We start from the raw sequence: 17,751 nt of genomic DNA, 5'->3' as shown, positions 1-17,751 counted from the left end.
ATATACTTAATTATTGATTAGGAGCGATAGTTGAATCTGGCTCATGAAACTGGACTGTGTACTTCAAAATAAATGTACTTCTCAGGGAACTTATTAAATCTTACACAATTCTGGTTTCTGATTTTTCTATTTAGTGTTTACACTTACTTTGAGAGTCCGTACTTGGTCAAAACTCATTTATGATCGAAGTTTTAACTGTCAATTTGTTGGAATATAATTGATTAAAAATGACTGTATACTCAGAGCATATAATGTATTATGTTGTGATAAAATATATATGATACATACATAGTATATATGAATATGTAACCTTGATATGACATACATGTAGTCTTGAAATCCATTAGTAAAATCAGTAGAACAACATGTCCATCATTCCCAAATGTTTTTTCATGCCCAATTATAAATTGTCTCTTACATTTACCTCTTCCCCACTTTTACTACCCCCCAAAGTAATCACTGGTCTCTTCTCTGTCACTATAGGTTTGTTTGTATTTTTACAATTTTATATAAGTAGAACCATGTGCTATGCATCATTTTTTACTCAGTATAAATTATTTTCAGAATCTTCCATGTGTTAGTATGTGTAAAGAGTTTTTTCTTTGCTGGGTATAAATCAATTGTATCAATTTGTTTATACAGTTGCCTTAGCTAAACATTTTGATTGTTTCTAGTTTAGGAGCATTACAAGTAAATAGCTATCAATGCTCATTTCACTTATCTGTACAGTGTTGTACTTTCATTTTCCTTGAGTAAATATATAGAAACAGAATGGCGGGAGCACACAGTAGGTGTATACTTACCAGTGTTAGAAATTACCAAATTGTTTTCCAAAGAGGATGCACTATTTTACATCATTAAAACATGTGGGATAATAAATGAGGTTCCCAAGCATGTATATAAATCAGTGGGTGAAAAATGAATGTACAGAGAGATTCTGTAACCTAACAGTTCTTGTAGGAATTTCTCTTTTCCTTCCCTGAGGATTTAAAATAAACCCATTATAGTGTCCTATTACATAAGGGAATAACATATGTTACAGAAATTCCTTTCACACACCTCTGTGAATATTTACACATATTTTTTATTCTTTTCCCTTAAAATCTATGTACTAACTTAGAGTTCAAAGAGGAGACAAAACAGAAAAGAAAACAAAGAAACATCCTATAATTTAGAATCTTCTCCATGTGATTGTAAATGTGCTATTGTTCAGCCTTTGTTGATAAGCAGCAAAATGAAAATACTCTGTAATAGTCTAATTCCTTAAGCAAACATTTGATTTACATTTAATAAGATATTGTGTATTAATTCAAAAAAATCAAGAAATGTGATGCCTACAATGTTAGATCAATCTGAGTTCTATGGCAATAAAGAATATAATTGCATTAAAAGAGAAGAAAAGTCAGAACAATAGAAGCCTATTATATTTGTCATGGGTTGCATCCTGTGGACTTCATAATACTTAAGGAGACAAAATAACTATCAGGTCTCAATTTTTATCTAGTTTTCACCACTGAATGATAACATTTTCTACTGCTGCACCTTCCCTTACAGATAAGATAACCAACTTTTACAAGCTAGACCCTGTGGCTCCTTTTGCTAACAGTGCTTTCCAGTGACTTGTGAATTTCAAGGTTAAAATGAAAGTTGTCAAGAAAACCTATGTCCCATGTAGGATTTGCGTAATAGTTGAGGTTCACTCACAGCCTGAAGTAGGATCTAGAGACTCTCCAAGGTCTGAAGAATATACACATACCTAGAGATCAAAAATATAGAAAACAGGTTATCCTAACAATAAAAAAGAACAGTAGCTTACGAGGTTTTGCAGACGATCGAGAAGGATAAAAGGATTCCTTAACATCCTGCAGGTGGGTTTCAAGGGCTGCAGGCTGCCCAGGAGAGTTGGAAGCTGATACTGGAGCTTGGGGATGTCAGTGGAGGTTGTAACCAAGTATAATTCTGAATCTAAAGTTGAAACTTCTATGAAAGGCACATCTGATCCCACTGAGAAAAGTGTAATCTATCAAAGAGTTAATCATTTCTTGATATAGCAATGGAGGAATGAACATCAAGGATGAGGAACCGATAGACTGTTTCCCCAGGTTTTAGGAATCAAATAATTTCAAGTTTCTTATGTGATTTTAGGAGAGTTACTGCAGAGAGATTGATACACTGTGACACTGACCAGATTAAATCTACTTTAGGAAAGTTACGATAGTTGACTTTTTTTCTTGGAGGGCCTGAAAAGAGTGGATAGTCACTGTTATTTTACATTTTGTGTGGCATGTAATGCCCTGAGGAGAATTGAAAAATCATAAAGCATTTATGAGAGAAACTGTGAGAAAAGTTGGCGTTCCTTTTATATCAGTGTGGACATCCAAGAACAGTAGATTGCTAGTCCCTTAACAGTGGAAAAAGGTTGTCAAATATTACCAGTCTATGACTACAGTGCAATAAGAAGATAAGCAGTTTGCTTCTTTTCAGTTCTCTTTAAAATGTGTTGTGCGGGGTGGTGGCGCACACCTGTTATCCCAGCACTCAGCGGCTGAAGCAGGAGGATCACCAGCCTGAACTACACAGACTGCCTCAAACAAACAAACGAACAAAAATGAGTTAATTCATATGCAAAATGTATACAGTAATGCCTTGGAATAGTTTGGCGTATTAAGTTTTCCAGTCTTCATTCTTTCAGTTTCTGACCCATCACTGTATATTCTTTCCTATATTTTTATGTTTTTCTGTAATCCAAACAAGACCTGAAGGGAATAGAAAACATTTTATGTTTTAGTTGCTCTTTTAATGCTTCCAGTCCCTCTTACTCTGCTCAGCAGATGCAGTAGACATTGCGTCCTAGGTTAGCGGAGGTGCTCTGTAACCTGTGTGCAGGCTTCTATTTGGAGTGACATCTTCACTCAGAGCAGACATAAAGAGATAGGAAATAATTTATTGTCTTCACCATAACGATTGTGGTTGAAGTTTTATGGACAAAAATATTTGGCACCGTAGGCCAGAAATAAATTTAAATGTCTGCTTGTCATTGTCTCTAATGGATGGTGAGGTGGAGGTGTAGTACAACACACATTCGTGGTCTTCGTGAGTTTCGATAGATATGAAAGATATCATCCATGCTGTGGTATTTAGCAATAAAATCAATAGTTGAGCCTATTTGATGTACTACATAAGCTTCAAACAAAAATGTATTAAATCAGTACATTTCATAGGATTCACTGTGTATGCTTATTGAATTTTCTTCACATTTTTGATAAGCTAAAAGATGCTAATAAATAGCACCTCAGTCAAAGGAAAAAATACTGGAGAAAAAAGCCCAGTGGTTGTGCTTATTGAAATAAAAATGCTTTGTATTCTGAACACATAGGTCTTTTGCTGACCAATTTTTTTTTTTTTTTTTGTACCAGGGATTGAACTCAAGACCTTGGGCTTGTGAGGCAGGTGGTAGAACCACTGAGCTAAATTCCCGGCCCAAATACATTATTATTATTATTTGGGGGGTGTACTGGGGATTGAACTCAGGTCCTTGAGCTTGCTAGGCAGGCGGCAGAACCACTTAGCTAAATCCCTAGCCCCGCTGCCCAAAATTTTAAAACGTGCGATCTTTTGAAGTTTTAAGACTAAGCATATTTTGAGAATTATGTATGTATTTTGTATCTTCATCTTTAGGTTTACTTACATATCAAATTTGTCTCAAATTAATTTAATTAGAGTTGTGTGTAGCTTTTGGATTATTACTGAATATTCTGTCTAGGATCACTTTAGAACTTCAAAATAATATTATAGTACAAGATAATACATTATTGGAAATAACAGGTGAAAGACAATTATGAGTTCGTGAAGTTGATTTTATCATTGTTTCATTATACCAAAGCAAAAATAATAACTGATTATCCTAATGGTGCTATAATCAGTTAGTATTTTTGAATTCACATTAAAAAATGAATAAGAATAAAGTTAGCATTATTGTTCTATAAATGATTGCCTATAATTTTGTTTGTTTCTTAATCAGGTATGATTTTTATCTCCCTAACAACCTCATTGGTTTCATTGCAGTATCATTGTCATTTGCTCTGAAATACAGTTGTTAAAGATATAATTAAAGAACTTACTATCAAAACTTTCATCTTAAAAAAACACTGTTTTTTTCAGGGGGTGGGTACCAGAGAGCAAACTCAGGACCTTGTGCTTGTGAGGCAGGCAGTGGCACCACTGAGCTAAATCTCCAGCAGAAATCACTATTTTTGAATTACTAAAAAGAGATTAGTTCTGTTCAATTAAAATGAAAACACAAGTTTACTATACAAATACAAGTAAGATCGTAGGAATAGAACTTTAAAAATATAACACCTCAAAACATTGCACAGGGTAATTGATGAATTTATAGTCAATGATATTATGAATCCTATATAATACTACAAAGGATGTGTTATTTATATGTAAATATCGGTTCATTTTAGCCTAGTATTACAAAATAGATTGCTATGAAAAAATTGTCTGGAGACTTAAAAAAATTCTAGAATAAAAGAAAAAGAAAGAAATGAAAACCTGAAAACATATCTGATTTAGGAAATATGAATTAATTAGAATGACTTTTTCTCCCCCTACATCTTTAGGTAAGAGGCATTTTACTTGAATAGTAAGAAGGAACATTTACCAAAAATTCTGAAGTGGGACCTTTTAGACCCTAAAACATACTAAATTGTTGGGCATTATCTTATTATTAAATAATTCTATAATGAATCAGCAAGTAATTTTGGAAATAAGGCATGCTTTAGAAATAAAACTGCAATGGCGGTGACAGACAAGATTTGACTATTGAAAAAGCCAGTTAAGAACAACAGCTACATTGAGGTGCAGAAAACTTGTATAAGCTAAGATTAATAATGCTCTCTGCAAAAATAAACATGCTGTGTAAGTGTCCTTGACACAGTTAAAATGTATTTCTTGTTCACTTAAATTCTAATGAATGTAGATCACAAAATAGCCTTCTTTGTGTCTTTGGGGAATTTTTGTTTTAATCTTAAAACAGCACCACTCTGTAGGGCTGTGGTCTCTTCATCTGAATTCTCTTCTGAACGGCAGGCAGGAAGAAGGGAAAGTAGATAAAAACTTGGGGTGGGCTATAAAATTTGAACTATGACCAGATTCCATTTGCCAAGTTCATCTGGGCAGTCCTAACTGCAAGTAAGGCTAGGAAATAATCGTGTAGCCATGTGTAGCCAAGATCAGTGGATGGCACGTTTCAGTAAACACATAGCAGTTTTCGCCATGGTCTTCCCATCTTGTTGTACAAATAGCTGTTTTACTTCTTTCTCATGTACAGGACATCCTCTCCTCAAGGGGAAAAACACCAAGTCAGCTAGCCTCTCCTCCAATTCAAAGGCAGGAGTCTCTGATTATGCACAGTCCTCTTTTGAGTCTGAATATAGCAACTAGCGATCTCATGATGGATAAACTAAAACACAACTTTCCTCTCAAAATCTCCCTGCCATAGTAAGTATGTAAAACTTGCTGTCCAGGTTGCCATCTGTTATAACTGTTGGTGTATTGGGAAACTCTAACAATCAGCTCTCAGGAAAGGGAGAGAGATGTGATTTGTAGTGTTTACCAATTCCTACACTATAAAACTCCCACCATATCCAATTTCAGTGATATCTCTACAGATGGAGTTGAGACAATATATTGCGATAATACCATAATTCTACCTGAAGTGGTCCCAGAATTACATTAGTTATAGTAGAAAATTAGCAGAAAAAAGTCTCTTGGCTGAAAAGAGTATATATCCTTACTAAGTTATTGGTTATTCATAGATGGCGTTTATCAGGTTGAGATAGAGGATTTTTAAAAATAATGAATGGGTGTTGGATTTTTTAAGTTTATTGATACAAAGTCAACACACAAAAATCAGTATCTTCCTGTACACAAACAACAGACTCACAGAGAGAGAAATCAGGGAAACAATTCCAGTCACAATGGCATCCAAAAAAAAAAAAAAGGTGAAATACCTAGGAATCAAGCTAACAAAAGAAATCAACGACCTCTACTATGAAAACTGCAGTACTTTGACAGAAGAGAGCAAAGTGGATATTAGAAAATGGAAAGAAAACCCTTGCTCCTGGCTAGGAAGAACCAAAATAGTAAAAATAGACATACTTCCAAAACTGCTATATAGATTAAATGCAATCCTAGTTGAAATTCCAACAGCCTACTTCACAGAACTTGAGAAACCAATCCAAAAATTCATTTGGAACAAGAAGAGACCTAGAATAGCAGTAGCAGTTCTAGGCAACAAAGCCAAGGAAAGGAGTATCACAATCTACAACTTGAAACTATACTGCAAAATGACTGTGATAAAAACATTATGGTACTGGCAAAGAAACAGACCCCAGGATCAGGGCAACACATTAGAAGATGCAGAAAGAACTCTAGACACACTCAGCCACCTTATTGACCAAGGAGATAACAATTCTCACTGGAGGAAAGGTAGCTTCTTTAATAAATAGTACTGGAAAATTTGGGTTTCAACTTGTCAAAGATTAAAACTAGACCTACATCTCTCACCATGCACTAAACTAAAATTGAAATGAATCAAAGATCTAAATATTAAAACATAAACACTAAGCCCGCTGGAAGAGAGGTTAGGTAGAACTCTTGAAAACATTGACATAGGTAAAGATTTCATGAACAAAACCTGAGTTGCAGGTGAAGTAGTACAAAGAATCAACAATTGAGATCTCATTAAAAACTTTCGGCACAACAAGAGAAACCAACAGAGCTAAGATATGACCTACAATGTGTGAAAAAATTTTTACCAGCTGCTCCTCAGACAAAGGTCTACTATCTAGAATTCATAAAATCTTAACAAAATCACACCTAAATTTAAAGACCCAGTATAAAAATAGGCATCTGAAATGAACAGACATTCCTCAAAGAAGGAGAAATAGTAAATAACATGAAAAAATGCTCAACATCACTGGTTATTCAAGAGATGCAAATGAAAACAATGCCGCAATTCTACCTCACTGCGGAAAGGATTGGCTGCTATCAAGAAATCAACCAAGGGCCAGGGATTTAACTCAGTGGCACCATGCCTACCTCAGAAACACAAGGTCCTGAGTTTGATCCCTGGTACAAGAGTGAGAGAGAGAGAGAGAGAGAGAGAGAGAGAGAGAGAGAGAGAGAGAGAGAGAAAGAAAGATAAGAGAGAAGAAAAAATCAACAAATAACAAATGCTTGTGGTGCTTGTGGGGTTGTGGGGTAAAAGGAATCCTTCCCCACTGTTGTTGAGAGTGAGACCTACTGTGGAAATCAGCATAGAAATACTTCAAAAAACTAATACTAGAGGTCCCATTTGACCCTCTTCCCCTGCTGGGTATCTTCCCAAAAGAATTAAATGAGTCATACCAGAGCAGTATATGTGCATCCCTGATCATAGTGGTTCAGTTTGTTATAGCTAAAATGTGGAAACAGCCCAATTGTCCATCAACTGGATAAAGAAAATGTGTGTGTGTGTGTGTGTGTGTGTGTGTGTTTATAAAATGGAGTATTATTCATCTGTAAAGAATGAGAAACTAGAGACATAGCCAGATGGCTGCACATTGAGGCCATACTCTTAAGTGAAATCAATAGGACACACATATGTAAATGCTGACTAGTTTCTCTGATGTGGGGAACTGAACGTGTAAATAAGAATCAGAATGTAAATAAGTAATGTGAAATAAGAAGAAAAGTTGTAAATGGGAAGTAGAAGTGGGAGGGGTGGGAGAAAGGAAAGAAGGAAAAGGAATAAATATGAGAAAAGGAAAAGCTGGAAACAAAGTCTTTGTACATAGGCAGGGGTGGAAGGGTTGAAGTGAATGGGGAAAAACGTACAAAAACCAAGATAGATTATGTAGAGGTATACCTTCCTAACAAGGAATGTCGTCATATTGTATACCTAGAAGATACCAGTAAACTCAATGAAAAAAGGATATAACTATCCATCTCATTAAAAGTTTTTTAATGTAGAAATACAAAAGATAGTATTTTTTTATCCAACCAAATAGATGTTACATAAAGGTTCTAAATCCATCAGACAGAATTAAATGTAAAACAATACCAATATTCCTTCCTGCTTTTTCGAAGGTCAGTGGAGAAGAATATGGACAATGCGGTGTAGACGAAGGGTTTGGAGTTTTGTTTTTCCAGAGATTTATGGCATAGTTATGGCAAAGAGAGGGAGTATGTCATCCCACCGTCCTTTAGTTCCTTGAAGAAATTACCTTCATTAATTAGTCAAGGGATTAGGCAAGAGAGAGGAGAGCAAGAATTAAAAGGAATTATGATGTGTTAAGTACATGTATGAGTTCCTCAAGATGAATGTAATCATTAGGTACAGCAAACATACAGTAATAGATTTTTAAATTAAAAAACAAGGCATCGCAAAAATAAAATGAAAGACTGAATAATTTTAAAAGAATAAGACAACATTTAATACATGGCTCATTGCATTATATTGCAGTCAAGGGAGAGCAAAAACTTTTTTATAAAGTAAAATGAATACTGTTGTGACTTATTAAGAGTGGACTAGCTTACTTCCCCACCTTATATGAAGCAAAATTTGTCCAAATTGCATTAGTGTCAATAAAATGTTGAGAATTAAATAGTGGGAATAGTGCTGCATGCCTGTGATCTCAGCTACTGAGAGAAGGCTGAGGTGGGAGGATCTAAACTTTGAGGCCATCCAAGGCAATACAGTAAGACCAGGTCTCAAAAAAATTATAATTCAAGCATCTGTCATTTCTGTTTGTATTAAAATCGCTGTGTTACAGCAAATCTACATCAAATTATAAGTGAAGACATTCTGGCATTATTTAATCAAAGTTGTAATTTGTCAATTAAAGGCAAATTACAACTTAGAAACACCAAAAACTCCTCTCTTCCCTTAAATACTTTCTGGACTGATACAGGGAAGGATAGGAAAGTAGGTAATTCAAGAAAATGCAGCATGTTTCAAGGATAGAATGTTTGCTTGAAGAAAATCTTGAAAGATTATTATTTATATCATCGAAGAAGCAGCGATTTTGTTGTAAAATGGATGAACTAGAATTTGCAGACACACGTGCACAATACGATATATTTTGTGTGCACACAAATGCTGTGACTTCTTTCCCTGATCTACTTGACTTCTCTTCTCCTTTGGCTGTGTTTATGTCTGAGTAGTTTCTTTTGTGTTTAGTGTTTCAGACTCCCCTTATCTTCAGAATTATTTAGGCCACACTTTATCTTTCTGCCTCCATCAGTGGTATTGTTTTATACATTTATTATGCAGTCAGATTTTTATATGTTTATAGTGAACATATATGTATCTATATACTTTTTGAAAATACATTGTTTTCCTCTTTTCCTGGAAAGTTTTATAGAATTTGAAATGTCCATTCTTGGTGGCCATTATTGTCTCAATAAAATAAATAATGTTGTTTGCTGAGGGTGAGAAAACTGAGTTGGAGATAGGATTGGAGATTTGAAATTAGTTTTGAAAGTTTGGAAGAGCTACTGTGTGGATAAGGAGAAAACTGAGTTGCTTTAGAATCTATGCAAAGTTCCAATCATAAGTGTGTAATGAATATAATCACAGAGAGTATGATATTTTATTCAGTATCACTTCTCAGCTCAACAAAAAGAGAGACAGCGGTTGGTCAACATTTGACGAAGAGAAGGCCGTCACTGCCAAGAAAAGGCCATCAGCAGAAGGTGATGGAAAATAGAGACAATATCACTGAGATGATTAACCGCAATAGTGATCCAGGATGCTGCAGGAGAAAAGTAAAGACAGAAAGGTCTTATATTCTCAGAGTTAAAGTGACAAGAGACCAGAGATGACGAAACAGTCCATTTGGCTGAGATGAAGAGTGGAAAGCACAGGACCCTGGCTGCAAAGAAGGTAATGTCCAAACGTTGGAATGCGATTCATGAATTTGAATAGTCAGCCCACTAAATTTGTGAAGGTCATGAGGAGAAAACAAGAACATTCTGGTCTCCCTCACACTTGAATTTGGGGAACACGAGTGTGATTTGTCATTCCTCTTCTTTCCATTGTAACTAAGCCATAAATAAATAACTGATTTTTTTGAATCTCAAATTTAAAAGAAAATTAGGAAAGCTACTGCAAGGAAAGCTTTTACAGAAAAATTTAAAAATTTATCATATATCTTATCCCATAAAAATGTGTAGCATGCTTACCTGTGACTTTGGTTATATTTATTCCTGATGATATATGGCATCCTTTCCATTTATTTATGTTAAATTAAGCTTCTTGAATCAGTTACTCCCCTTTCTTCACTACCTACTTTGGTTTAAAATGCACAGAAGACTCTCACTTATCCTTTGATGATAATAATGCTAAGAAGATAGCAATTAAAAATGAAAGGTTCTCCTATTATTATTATTTAGGTATATATGTAGGCAAAACATGCATATTGTAAATGTTAACGCATTGTCACATACATTAAGCAACACAGGTACGACATTTTCTTGCCCTTTAGGGCTATTGTGTATTCTAGTCCTAACCTTTGTAATCACAAAGGACCTTCTGAAATTTTGACGGTGCAATATGAAGCAACTTGCAAAGCAGTCTTTACAAATTCTTATGGGTTCACTGCTTTTTCACATGGACAGTGGTTTCATAAACCGTTCCTCATCTAACTTTGGACTTTAATTAATTGTCTTTTATTTTCTGATTCTGTATTAATTTGCAAATACAGTAATCATGCTGACTGAGAAGATTACACCTTATCATAAACTATTTGCTACTAAAACCCATTAGTTCTTTTTTTATGCAAGCATGTTGCACTGTTAATGGTATTAGAAATTAAATAATTGATTATGTTAAGATTATGAGGAAACATTTTATTATGTTCTTATATTTCTAAAAGGAATGGATGCCTTTCTATTTCTATGTATGTCACTGAGCTGAAGGCAGAAATTTTCACAGAAAAAGAAAGAATATTAAAATAGAACAGGAAATAAATACAGTGAGTAGAACACAGAGCACAAAGACACAAGTCAAGGATTGTACAGTAATGTCAAATGTGGGCTATGGCTATTTTTTGGTGTTGTATTTAAACTATGTTACTTGTATTGTTAAAGAAGAATTCTTCGGTAAATTTTCCTGATTTTAAAAAGGTAGTATAGTCTTATAAGCCATATGTGATTTAAATGATTTTTATTTTTTAACTGATATTATTACATACTTGCAGCATATAAGGATTATACTTATTGCAGGACATCGGTACATGTTTGTAATATATTTCAATTCCCTTATTTTTTCCTGCTCTCTCTACCCTCCTTTTATACATCAGATTAATTTATAAGATCTTACAAAGTTAATTATCATATATACAAATTGAAAAATCAGACTCATAGGCCAAAGAACCTACAAAACATGTAAAACAATTGTACTAAGTCAAGGTGAGCTTTTAGATGTATTATCTCCATTGTATGACAATATTTTTTTCTTTTTTTCTATAACCTGTTATTTCATACTGTAGATAGATAGACAGTTATTGAGTTTTTCATATAAGAGTGATATTTAATGTCCTGTGACTGGTTTAACATTATGGTCTCAAGGTTCATCCTTCCTACAGATGGTTCAAGCTTATCTTTTTTGATGACAGAGCAATATTCCATTATGTTCAAATGGAGTACCATATATTTTTCATCCATTCATTTATTGAAGGACATATAGGACCTTTCCAGTATTTACTTGCTTTACAACACTGCTATAAACATGGCATGCATATATCACTATGGTATGATGTCTTTAACACTTTTGGGAAGATACCTAGATGGGCAATAGCTGGGTCAAATGGGATTTCTAGTTGCAGTTTTTTGAGGAATCACAATACTGTATGGGTTTATAGTCTCCAATAATGGAAAATTGTTCCTTTATCTCCACAGCCTTGACAGCATTTGTTATTGGATGATTTCTTGTTGGTAGCTTTTCTCTCTGGTGATGGAATCTTGGTACTGTTTCATTTTTATTTCTTGAATGGCCAGTGATGTTGGACATTTTAAAAATACTTTTATTGATTGTATGTTTTCATCTGAGAAGTATCTATTTATTTCAGATGCCCATTTTAATTGTGTCTTTAAATTTGGGGGAGTCTAATTTTTTTTTTAGCTCTTTATATAGTCTAGATTTTAGTCTTTTGAGGAGTAACTGGCAATTTTTTTTCCACTCTGTAGGTTGCCTCTTCATTCTGTTAGTGGTTTAATTTAAGTAAATTTGAATGTCAGAAACCTCTAGAAGACACACGAGAGCTATTCAAGAAGCTATCTTTGAAAATAGGTTTCAAGGGTGCAGCCATCCACAAAAACTGTGTTTGGACACATAGCAAGTGTGCCTTATAGCTGTTAGATGTGGCAATGCATACCAGAAGGTCATTTGAATGGCTGGAGAAAGCTGTCAAAGCACATTTCTTGAGCCTTGAAAATTATAAATGTGAGATAACAATAGATACAGGATGTCACTGTGGAGGACGATTGATGCTTTCTGAAATTTTTTATTAAATTTAGTAATGTAATACTGTGGGTCTAAGATATATTGTTCTAGAAAATCAGGCCAATGATAAAATAATCAATCAATGATTGGCTTTAAATATATATTTAGAATATTTACAACTCTAAAATAGAAAAAAAGCCTTTCTTTTTTTCCATCAGGGACTTAAACTGGTAGCATCCATAACAGTAAAGTCTCTCTTTGGGAGAACCAGGACTTCTAGAAATGAAATTTTATGAGGTTGTTAGCACTCACCTTTAGGATAGTCATGTAAATTTAGAAAAAAAATATTAGTTCTAAAATTGTTATTGTGGGGGCCAGGGGGCCACCGCCTGCAGAGTTTGATCCCGGGTACCAAAAAAAAAAAAATCATTTAGTGTCTATCTTTAAAAATAGCCCTGTGATCAAATATGTATGCCTGTATTCCTGCTGCTATATAATGAAAGTAACTATTCAAAAGGAAGTGGGAAGGTAGGGGAAAAGAAATAAGGGAAGAGAAAAAATATGAGAAAACGAAAAAATAGAAACAAAAGTCTTTGCAAATAGAAGAGGGTAGAGGGAGTAAAGGGAGGGCAGGAGTATGGGGAAAAAATGAGAACCAAGATCTGCCATGTAAAGGTAAGATCCCGATGATAAATGTAACTGTACTGTATACTTAAAAAGTAACAATAAACTCATTGAGAAAAACAAAATAAAACAAAAACAAAACAAAAAACCAAAGTATTAATTTACCATTATCTGTAACATAAGAAAATCAAATCCTATCATACCTGTTATAAGATTTTTGTAATTAAAAACAGAATCTCATATAATATTTACCAACTCTATGCAATATAATGTGCTAAGTATTCACATAAGTTCAAAACTGAGTAGACTATAGATTTAGTGATTAAATGGACAGGTGAAACAAATATAGCAAAAATCACAATGTCAAAATAAAAAAATACAATAAAAGTGAAGAAATTCGTATCAAGTTTCTGAGATAAAAGAGATAGCTTTGTAGGAAGTTAAAAGACAGATTAGAAAGTTAGCCCATTTCATATTTATGTCCTTTGTGATCGTTGGTCAGTAATTTGCCTTTCTTACCTGTGAGAGGGATATGATAGTTTTACAGATGAGAAAGTGTATAGAAAGTTCCTCATGTATATTATTAGTGCTATTCCTTTCACTTTGTTTTTTTTTTTCCTTTCCTGGTATTGGGAAAATATTAATTTAATCCATGTTTCAGGATTTATTTTGCTGTGCCCTAGAATAACTAGTGTTCCTTTGTTAATCTCAATTGGTATACTCCTGTCTAATACAGAAGTTAGAGAATATAACTTTGATGTCATCAAAAAAGTCTTTTGTATTTAATTTTAATGTGTATGATTAACAGCGACTGATAAACAGACAGTAGTATAGATGAAGCAGTGTGCCTTACATGTATCAAGCAAAGTAACCTTTCCAATAATGTATCCTAATGCTATAGATGAATGTAAGAAAGTAAATTCGTGCTCTAGATCCTCTAGTGAGTATGATAAATGACGCTAAGAACAAGGAATACAGACTTTTCCTAGCATTATTGAACAAAAGGAAATCCCTAGAACAAAACAGAATTAGTCAGTGTCATGTAGATTTATTACTTGCACTATTTCAAATAGCATGATACAAGTAATTTCATTTAATAAATTCTGCACATACTTAGTGTGCACTGCTTTGTACAAAATACTGCTGTAGGTACTGTGTACTGTGCGAGAATTAAATTTGCCTGAACTCAGTAAAGAAACCATGTTATCACATGGCTTGCTATACAAAAGTACCGTGATAGAGACGTGTGTTAAATGTTTCCTAAGTAAAAGTAAGCAAACTATGAGTTCTCATTCATTGTAATCATGGAGTGGTACCTAAAGAAATGATCACATTTGGGCTAGACCTTGAGGGTTGATTGGGATCTTCTGAAGAAGACTATCCTAAGCAGAGAGAATAGAATGAGCAAAAAATAAGAAATGGTTGCTACAAGATATAAAGTTGGATGTGAATGTAACAAGTACTGTGGAGATTAATGGAGGCTTTTGGAAATCTTAGTAAATCTGATACTATTCTACAGGCAATTGGGATCCAAAAAATAGACATTTCTGCCTTTGTGACACAACTATACATAAATTCTCTTTATGTCACAGAGTGGCAACTCTGGTAGGGTGATGACTGATGGGAGAAAAAGGATTGTGAGAAACACTTCAGACATTATTTCATGAATCAGAAAGAGAGATGATGAGGAACTGCTCTCAGAAAATGGCTTTGAGAAAGAAAAAGATGTGACACAGTCAACACAGTTCGATGTTTCAAATGAATTTAGGGAATGCAGAGCACCAGAATCTGACACTTCCAAAATCATGTAACTTTGAGGAAAAGAGTCCGACAATGGATATGGCAGGTGTGGTTGGATGAAGTTGGGTGATTAATATAGCGCGGTAACATGTAGCTAGTAGATAGATATATAAATGATATACTATTATAAATTGTACTCATACATTTTTTTCTGTACACATGGGAAAAGTGAACTCAAGCAATTTTAAGTAAGCCAGACAGCCTTAAATGCAATAGGAATTATCCTAAGATCAAGAAGGATTGAATTGCACAGGGCTCTAATAAAAATCAGGAAAAAGGAATGCCCAGTGCTTTTTTGAGTAGTAATGGATTAAGCAGTGGCCCCTACTTATTCAGGCAGTGACCCTTAAGCAGTGGACCCTATTTATTCAGAGATAAACCTCCATCTGTTTCATTAACTATGAGATGACAGATGATAGTAAAATAAATTGTAAACTGGTGTGAGACATTTAGTAAGAATAACTTAGTGGATCAAAGTTCAAAGGAATGCTGGGTGAGGAATTGCAGGCCAGAGACTCTGTATTATATAATTTAAGCTTCCAAGCGAATTTATGAGTGCAGGTTAAGCTGCAGCTACTGAGGAAGGCTCTCAAGTCAAGGATACTCATAGTGGAGTAACGTGAAGCAGCCCCTGCTTCTCATTTCTAAGTCTTGTTAAGCACACGGGTGGCAAGACATTTGCAGACTAGAAAATAACAAGGCCAGAATTAATTGGTTCTGAATGACGTCAGTGATACGCTGTGGGCAGGTACATGCATTTGAGGCATCATCTTGTGTGTTCATTACAAAACCTTTGGGGGCTAGTGTGGATCTCTTTCCTGCAGAATGATGTTGCTCATCAGTGGGACAACCACATATCCAAATTCATATCTATAGCGAGTATTAAAAATGAGAACCTCACATTAAAGAATTAGAAAGTATAGAAACTCTAGACTCTTAATAATAACTGAAAGTTGTTATCAAAGTCATGATATTAACAGAGGAGATAATAGAGAGTGAGTTGAAAATGAGTCTGGAGGTGGAGTCTTGATAATCCTTAATTCTCATGAAAATTTTAGGATACTCCATAGACTACTATTAGATTATAGTCTAAAGGTAAATGTATTGAAATGACTAGTTCAGAGTTGTTAATTCACTACTGATAAAAACATAGCCTATGCAAACCATGACATATCCTTCTGAAATTATTGAGTAGATATGACTGTGACAGTTTCAGCAATTTTCTCGATGGCATCTGTGGTGCTATTGAAATTCATTGGGTGGTATCATCATAAATAAAAGACTGAGGAATTTCCTGACAGGTCAGAGCAGGCTTAGAATGGATACCTAAAGCTTGGAGAAAGAATATTTGAAAAAGAAGGAAGTGACCACCATTTTCTAATATGGCAAAGAAGTCAGAGTGAAGATTGAGAAAACACTTTCAGGCCTTTATAGAGAATAGTTGCATTGGCATGGTGAAGGATAAATTCAAGTAATCCTAAACTGAACAGGAAATCACAGAATCATCAAGGACTGTAGGCAGTTCATACATCAATATTTGTTTCATGACTTTTTTTTTAATTTTAAGGTGAAGCATTTGTAGTCACCTTTGATTTGGATTACACAGATGTGGCTCGCAGGTCAATATAACAGAGAGGGAGGGCGGGACTCCTCCACATGTATTACCAAATTGAGATCTAAAGTAAATGGCTCGCTGTAAGGAATTGATAGCCCTCTCACTGGCTAAAAGGAAAAGTCAAGAGTGGTTACTCTAAAGTCCTCCGTCCCCTACGTCCCTCAGAACACCTTCCTATACCAGCATTCACCACCCAAGAAGAGAATACCTGTTTATATACTTTACGATTTGTTTATGAGTGGTACTGAAGGAAAGAGAAGTTAAACACAACAAAGTATGAAACTAATAATTCACCCAATGAAGAAAAGAGTATATACCAAGAGCAGAAAACATTCCCAAGTTCTGAAAAGCTTACAACATGCTAAAGTTGTACCAGAGCTAAGAGTGTAAAACATCCCCACCCTTGTCGTATAATTAAATACAAGATGACTGGAAGACAGAATTCTGAAGCGAGCAAGCTTATATTCCACTTGGCTGACTTTCCAGCTGAGCAAATGTTTCTCTTGGCTTCAACACAGACCTTCATTTATTTTCATTGTAAATCACTTTCCTGGAAGTCACTGTTGCATAAATGGTGCTTCTCTGACTCCTGATCAGCCCGGACAGCCAAAAATCAGTAAATGTTTAAATGAGCTTAATATGCACGGAGTTTTTCCAAGATATTTCCTTTCAGTTTTCTCACTTTGTACTGTGAAATTATCTTTCTGTGAAAATCTGTTCACTCAGCAATCATCATGGAGTTCATCATTATCTTTCAGTATTAAAGATCTTTCAGTATTATATGTATTACAAACATAACCGTATTCTGGGCCTCGCTTGAATTTGGTGGGAAGATCTTATTTACCCTGATGTCTAACAGCTTGTGTTTCTCTTGCTCTTCCCAATCATGACAGGGGGTGGAAAGATGCCAAAGAACTTCTAGAGATATGCATAAAATAATTTAAAAACCACTATAAGACTTTTGGATGCCAGATGGAGATCTTTGCACAGCCAAAATATGTATTTTATAATGAAAATTTCTTATAAAATATAAGAAAACGTTAAGATGTGAACTACTCATCTTTTCTATCTATTCTGTTTGTAAGTTTCACTAGTATCCTAAAACTTCACAGTGGTTACGAATTTGGCTATATGTTTCAAATTAACAACCAACCATACATAGATATTTATAAATTTAAGTAGGTCTGTACAGTCAGGTGAGCTTTTGATCCATTTGAAT

Source organism: Fukomys damarensis, unplaced genomic scaffold (genome assembly GCF_012274545.1).
Source record: "Fukomys damarensis isolate Sample0158 unplaced genomic scaffold, DMR_v1.0_HiC HiC_scaffold_13, whole genome shotgun sequence".
In the NCBI taxonomy this organism is placed as follows: Eukaryota; Metazoa; Chordata; class Mammalia; order Rodentia; family Bathyergidae; genus Fukomys; species Fukomys damarensis.
Note: the sequence above shows the minus strand (reverse complement) of the source record.